General features: G+C 35.8%; 1 pseudogene; it reads right to left on the bottom strand.

Annotated features, from left to right (window-relative positions):
- Positions 1-3,703: 3,703 nt before the first annotated feature.
- Positions 3,704-4,206, bottom strand: LOC110142187 (protein Abitram pseudogene; annotated as a pseudogene).
- Between the last annotated feature and the right edge of the window lie 4,085 nt (positions 4,207-8,291).

Here is an 8,291-nt window from a genome sequence, read left to right as displayed (position 1 = left end):
ACCATGTCATCCAGTCCCATCACTTTATGTGAAATAGATGGGAAGTAGTGGAAACAGTGTCAGAGTTTATTTTTTGGAGCTCCAAAATCACTGCAGATGGTGATTGCAGCTCTGAAATTAATAGACACTTAATCCTTGGAAGGAAAGTTATGACCAACCAAGTAGCATATTAAAAAATAGACATTACTTTGCCAACAAAGGTCGACCTAGTCAAGGCTATGGTTTTTCCATTGGTCATGTATGGATGTGAGAGTTGAACTGTGAAGAAGGCTGAACACCAAAGAATTGGTGCTCTTGAACTGTTGTGTTGGAGAAGACTCTTGAAAGTCCCTTGGACTGTAAGGAGATCCAACCAGTCCATCCTAAAGGAGATGAGTCCTGGGTGTTCATTGGAAGGACTGATGCTGAAGCTGAAACTCCAATACTTTGGCCACCTCATATGAAGAGTTGACTCACTGGTAAAGACCCTGATGCTGGGAGGGATTGGGGGCAGGAGGAGAAGGGGAAGACAGAGGATGAGATGGCTGGATGGCATTACCTACTTGATGGACATGAGTTTGAGTAAACTCCAGGAGTTGGTGATCAACAAGGAGGCCTGGCATGCTGTGATTCATGGGGTTGCAGAGTCAAACATAACTGAGTGACTGAACTGAAGTGAACTTAACTGAACCTTAAAGTATTGCCAGAAAATGCCTGATATGTGCCCTAGAGTGAGAGGAATACAATACATTTGTTATCCTTGTCTAGTGATGAACCTGTCCTCTGACACAGAAGGAAATTCTATCTCTATCTGCTAGGCTGATTTCTATTCCAACAGGTACCTGATAGGCAATTTTATATAGAAGCAATAATGTGATGCATATCAACAACATCTGATTCATTTGGTATACAATCATTTGAAAGTACTAAAATATATTCATTTTATATGAAAGTAATTTTACAATTTATTATTAAATCTACCTGTTTATTAAATATATCAAAAATTGATAGCTTAATATGTGTCATATGCTCTTAACAAAAATTAAGAGATTAAAATACAGCAAGTTTATATTCTCTAGGAGCCCTGACATAGTAAATAGATAACTTATGAAGTATGTACCACATTTAAGGAAGTGAGTGACAGAGTGACAAAAACAGACCCAGGATTTAATGGAATTATTTTAAGTTTGTCAGACAAAGAGGGGGAAAGGACATATCTATAGGAAAAAACAAAGGGAAAAAGAATTGTACAATAAGCTTGGTATGGAGTATTTGGCAGAACACCAAATATTATGTGGGAGTGGTTGCGTTTACCTGGAAAGGTAATCAGGGTGATATCAGAAAGGAAAATTGGGGTTACCGTAAGGAATTTAGGGCTTTATTTGTAGATGATAGGATACCATTCAAGCATTTTAGGCAAGAGAGTACTATAGCCAGATTTTAATTTCAGAAAGCCTACCCAACTGTGAGAAAGATCCACTGGAAAAGGAAACGGCAACCCACTGCAGTGTTCTTGCTGGAAAAGTCCATGGACAGAGGAGCCTGGCAGGCTACTGTCCATGTAGTCACAAAGAGCTGGACATGACTGAGCACAGCACAGACACACTTAAGGGTTGAATAATTTATTGCCTCAGCTGCTAGAAGTGCTCCAACATGTAGTTCTCAGTTGTTATTGAACTTCAGGAATTATTGCAACTGAAGACTGTTACCTTGACAAAGACTCCTGCTTTTCCTGGCAGCAGCCTGCATCTAATGACAGGTGAATGTAGACGTAGGAAATATCCTGTTCTCCTCTACTCTACTTAACCAATCTGACATTTTGAGGGGTCATTATTCAAACTCTATCAGAGCTCATCTACTCTGTATAGTCCATTCGATTTCTTTACCTGACCTTCTACTGGTGTTGATCCCAACAGGCCTTAATTGGTACCAACATTCACTTCTGCCTCTTGAATCCAACCTGTGACAGAAAAGATTTATATTATATCCTCCTCTAAGATATGTAACAATTTATCACAGTACTCTGTATTGAGTAGTAGTTATCATCTCTGTAGTTCTAATGGTCCTGTGATCAAACAGTAAGGAAGTGTATGTAATGGGGTCAGTGTGGTTGCATGATTGTATAGATAGGTGTTCTGCATGTGTTTATGCTTGTACAAACACACACACACACACACACACACACACACACACACAAATGGGAGGATAGCAGAACACATGTGTTTGTTAAAGAAAAAAGAAATATAATAATAGATGAATCAACATTATAAACTCTGTAAGTGTCATTCAAGGGATTTTAACTTATCCTTTAGGTAACAGCATTTTTAAAGAGTGAAAGTGTAACATCCAACATTCTTTAATAGGAAATTTTCAGCAGTGTGGTATACATAAACAGGGCTAATTTAGAGGTTATTTTAGTAGATGAAATAAAAGCTGAATATCTGAAGTAGGATGTTGACACTGATAAACATGAGAGACCAATTTGAAACAGTTGTAAAGCTGAAATTGATAGGATTGGTGACAAAATGGAAAATTGAGAGAGATCTTTTATTAATGTCATAAACATTTTAACATTTTAATAGAATCCAATGATATATTACTTTACATTTAAAGTATCAGAAGTATACTTATTTTATTGAAATAAAGGAGATAATTTATTTTTTAGTCACACATTTATACTTAGGCCAGTAACATAGATAAGTGATAAATGATACATTAACTATATGAAATTTGTTCTTGTGTTTTTGAAGCCAAGAAATATTCAGATTTAAATTTACACATCTTTAAAGCATAAAATTTTCACCTGAATAATTCATGAGCAGTAGCACTGAGACTATTAAAAAAAAAAAAGCAAAAAACTACAGTACAATTTTAAAAAGCAACTCCCTAAAAAATTTGCAAGGTTATGTAGGCAAGGAAAAGATAAACTCAAGGTAATATTTCAGGATTTATAAAACTAACAGTTCATTTGAAAATGTCAAGCATGTGCTGAAATGAATCACAATGGGAAAGTGTTAGTAACATAGGTAAGTATCAAGGTTAAAGACTCCACAACTTTGAAACTTTTAAAAATTAATTGATAGATAACTTAATCAATTAATGTATTAATCAATTTCCCAGCACTAAACAAACCTGTTTCTGGGAAAAATCTAAATGTATAAAGCTTTTCTAAGAAAATTAAGTGAAATTTAAAAGTAGGAAAGCAATCATCATATTTTCACTTTGGTTTGCTTTGATATATATGCATATATATATGCATATTATGTATATATATACATATATGCAAGTGTATATCTTTTAGTGATAACAAGTGTTTTATTATTTCATCCTGATTCCAACTGTTTGTTGTTGCTTTGTTCAAAAGGTAGTATTTACTAGTGGGTAAATTATCAACTAGTGGGTAAATTACTAGTGGATGATGGGTAAATTATTTTCTGTCTTTTCAAATTTTCCTCAACATGCATTTTTTTTTTCCCATTTATAATCAGAAAAACATCTCTGACTTGCCAGTTGTCAGAGTAAAGCAAGAGAACAGATCTGGGGGGTTGAAGACAAAATGAAATCAAGGCTTGTTATGTAAGACAAAGAAGGAAAACTAGGTTAGCTTTTAAGAGCGGGTCTCCCTGCAGATGGTCAGGTGTGAAGAATGCTTCACCCATGCTTGTTCACCCTTAGTGCACTGACTGTTAAGCCAGGTTAGGATGAGGAGGCTTTTTACTCCATCTCAGTCCTCGCCCCTCATGAGGAAGATGACTTCATACTGCTTTTGTGTCAGTAACCCTTCTGTTATGCTTTTACTGTCTTCAAATTTGGGCAACACAATTGGAAAGTAGCCTTCAGTGGATGGCTTCTCTTGAAGAATAGGTGGTTTATGGAGAATATTTTCCCTCACTTCCACCAACTCTAACACAGCTAGATATGGTATATTCTCCTTCATCTGAGCAGTAAATCTGACAAAGAGGTGCCAGTTCTGTTAGAAACTGTGCCTCTGGCTTATATTTCCCAGGCTTTGTTTTGAAGTTTGCACAGATTTGATAAGAAATGTTTTTCATTGTTTATCCACATTGAAGAACTGGGTGAGACCCTGCAACATAATGACACGTATTCGGTTCCAGTGCTGTTGTATGCAGTGGGCCTCCCAGGGCTTTCTTTGACATCCGCCTTGGACCAGCAAGTAAAGTGACAATCTTTACACAGCAGCTCAGCAGTCTGGGGCTCGGTTGTCATGGCAACCTGGAGTGCGACAAACCCCGCCCTCCTGGACCTGGACACTTCCTTCTGTTTCCAGGGGGGATTCCTGGTGACTCAGACAGGTAAAGGCGTCTGCCTGCAATGCGGGAGACCTGGGTTTGATCCCTGGGTCAAAAAGATCCCCTGGAGAAGGAAACGGCAACCCATTCCAGTACTCTTGGCTGGAAAATTCCATGGATGGAGGAGCCTGGTGGATTATGGTCCATGGGGCCGCAAAAAGTCGACAAGACTGAGTGACTTCACTCTTTCTGTTTCCAACTTTACATAAACTGTTAATAATCTTTCTTCAGGAAATCAATTTCTAAAAACAATTAATATGGAAAAATTGAAAAAAAAACATATAAAATTATTCAGTGTGTATTAGAGGCACTTACTTTGTTAAGCAAAGATCCTATCAAACCTGTGTCCTACTTGCAAGTGAAAGTGGGTATTTTTTTGTCATATTGTCAATGTAATGAGACATGTACAAACAAATGCATTCATTTCAATTACTCATAGGAATTTCATTACTCATAGGAATTTTCTTCCATACAGAACTACAAAAGAACTAAAAGCATTTGATTATTCATTGCTAAAAAAACTTAGAATAAATATAATCATGTAGAAATATCCAGTTTTGGTGATACACAAAGCCCTGCTTTAAAATAAGTTGGCAAACTGCTGCAAGATTTTATTTTTTTTAATTTTTTTCCCAAATATTTTTATTAGTTGGAGGCTAATTAATTTACAATATTGTAGTGGATTTTTGCTATACACTGACATGAATCAGTCATGGATTTACATGTGTTCCCCATCCCAATCCCCCATCCATGCCTCCCTCCCCATCCCATCCCTCTGGGTTTTCCCAGTGCACCAGCCCCGAGCACTTGTCTCATGAATCCAACCTGGGCTGGTGATCTGTTTCACCCGTGATAGTATCGTGTTTCAGTGCTGTTCTCTCAGAACATTCCACCCTTGCCTTCTCCCACAGAGTCCAAAAGTCTGTTCTGTACATCTGTGTCTCTTTTTCTGTTTTGCATATAGGGTTATCATTGCCATCTTTTTAAGTTCCATATATATGTGTTAGTATACTGTATTGATGCTTATCTTTCTGGCTCACTTCACTCTGTATAATGGGCTACAGAATTCAAATGCATTATTTTTAATGGCTGAGTAATATTCCATTGTGTATATGTACCACAGCTTCCTTATCCATTCATCCACTGATGGGCATCTAGGTTGCTTCCATGTCCTGGCTATTCTAAACGGTGCTGCTATGAACATTGAGGTGCTACAAGCTTTTAAAAAATAAATGGGGAAACCATTTTCAATTCTTTGCATGATGGTAAGTGTTTAAAAGCTATACAACCCAAACTAATTTTCAACTATAGGGAAGAGTTTTATGTTTTACTTTTAGGATTTTAGATACATCATACTGTTGAAGGTAAGTTTTCCCTCCTTTTATCTGAGTCTCGACTTCTAAGATAATTAGAGTCTCAGCAAATCTATTAAATAATTGCAATGGAGACCAAGAGTGATTGTACATATTAGCAGAATAGATAATTTTGTCAAATTATTTATTCCCTATGAGGAATACCATAGAAGAGAAGACCTCATTTTCCAACAGTAATAATTCAAAAAGTACTCTTACTTCCTCCATCCTTTTCTTCACTCTTTTCTTCCTCAACACTGCTTTTCTTTTTCCATTAATTATATTTCTATGATGGATATATGCTTGCGTAAGTTTGAGGTTTTATGTAACCCTTTAACGTTATGAAATTAAGGAAGATATGTTGGAATTGAAACTTTGTTTGAGGCATATACCTCAAAAATTAGCCCCTTACTGATTTTCCTTCTCTTCCTTCCCCTCCTCCTCCTTTGACTTTACATCCTCCTCCTTCTTTCTCCTTCTTCCCCTTCTTCTCCTCCTTCCTTGTCATCTCTCTTAAAACTTGAGACATAGTTAAAAAAAAAAAAAAAAAAAACAGAACTGTAGCAGTTAGCGATTTACACAATGCTAAAGAAAATGTGATATGGCTTTTGAGGGGCATTTTTACTAGTACCATTTTGATTTTTAAAATGAGGTTCTATAAAAATTATAGTAAAATATGAAGTCACAAGTGTGATAATTACTATTAGAGAAGTATTGAGATTGGAAAAAAATGTGACTTTTAAGTACGAAGATGATGAGATAAAATTAGGAATGAATAATGCGGGTTGTAAAAACTTGCTTTTCAGCGTTTGAGTTTAGATTTCACTTTTAAAAAGGGGCACTAAATAAATGCAATGAGATTTGGGAGGATTCATGCATATGTAGTCACAACTCATGAGAAATTGCATAAGGTGACTGCTTAGCCCAGCTTACCCAGTGTAATGCTTGTTAATACCAGTTGTCCTACAATTTTGTCTTTGTTTTATTTGCTATAGTGTTTACTGCTTTCAAGAATGTTCTTATATGGATGCTCTTGCCATGGACCAACATGGAACACCACAGGGAAGATAAAGAAAGAAGACAATATCTAAGATCAACACAAGGATTACATCATTATTCTATAATAAAAAGGATTATTTAAAAAGTATGGAAAATAAAGCATTCAATTTGCATACATTGGAAGTTAAGCATTTTTAAATTTAGTAAACACTTTTGAATTCTAACTACAGTGGTTTTTGGCTCTTACAATCTATTTTTTTCTTTGAAGTTGTGATATAAATTTAATGTCTGGTTATTGTTCAAAGAAACCTACCTATTCAGGTATTTTTATTTTTTAAAGATAAATGTTTTCAGAGAAGCATAGACTAGAATTGTCATTGCCAGGGGCTTGGGTACAAGGGAAAATGAAGAGGTAATAATCCAAAGATAGAGAATTTTAGTCATGCAGGAAGAATAATTGCTAGAGATCTATTGTACATCATAGCACCTGGAGTAAACAACACTATACTATCTAACTAAAATTTTGCCAAGGATGCTGTAGTCTTTTCACCAAAAAATTGATTTAAAAAAGAGGTCAGAGGGGTCTTTTATGGGTGATATGTTTATGACATTGATTGCTTGATAGTTTCATCTCTGTACTTATCTCCAGACTCATCAAATTTTATGGATAGGTTTTTGTGTGCTATTCAACCCTTAGTAAAGTAATTTTAAAAAGAGAGATAATATTTGCACTTAGACAAACTAAAGTATCCCGATCCCTACATAATCTTAATTTCTAGATTGAGAAGATTGCCTTTGAGTAATCAGCAGTGTTGAGACTCAGGTAACCTTAATTCTAAATATCATTGAGTTTATACTCTGAAGTCAGCCTATCTGACTTGGAATCTCAGTTCCAATATTGACTTGTTTTTTAAACTTCTGCAGATTGATGAACTTGTACAGAAAGATGTTAACTCAGTTAGATAAGTCGTTGGTTGTTATGAAAAAAAAAAAAAAAAAAAACAAACTTTGTAAAGCTTTTAGACATTAATCATTTATCTATATTTTGTCCTCTTATGTCAGTTTGGGAATATAAAGAATAAAATAAGCATACCCTACTCTCAATGTATTTTTAATCTCAGAAAGAAATACTTACATAATAAAAAAAAGATAATGAAGTATAAAATTTGCTTTAATGACTAAAATTCACTAAATTATATGACAAGAAAATTCCTTAAACTCCCTGGTAAAGTCTGAGAAGATTTCAGATTGAAGGAGAATTAAAGGTGAAATCTGAAAGGTTAGAAGGAATTGAAATAGCAGATAAAATAATACGATCAAAATCTACACTTTAAAGAAAAGTTACTTTTCTTCAGTGATACTGGAGTGTTGCTGGAATAAACATCCTCTTCAAAGGTAAAGGGGCTTCACTAATGGCTCAGCGATAAAGAATTTGCCTGCAGTGCAGGAGTCACAGGAGACAGAAGTTCAGTCCCTGAGTTGGGAAGATTGGTGTGGCATGGCAGCCCACTCCAGTATACCTGCTGGGAATACCATGGACAGAGGGGCCTGGCAGGCGAGGGTCCATAGGGTCACAAAAAAACTGGGGCATGACTGAAACTACTTAGCATACATGCACACATGCAAAGGCAAAGGAGTGGGCCAGCTGCTT

This window comes from Odocoileus virginianus, chromosome 19, assembly GCF_023699985.2.
Source record: "Odocoileus virginianus isolate 20LAN1187 ecotype Illinois chromosome 19, Ovbor_1.2, whole genome shotgun sequence".
NCBI lineage: Eukaryota > Metazoa > Chordata > Mammalia > Artiodactyla > Cervidae > Odocoileus > Odocoileus virginianus.
The sequence above is the reverse complement of the archived record's forward strand: the minus strand, read 5'-3'. Positions and strand labels throughout refer to the sequence as shown.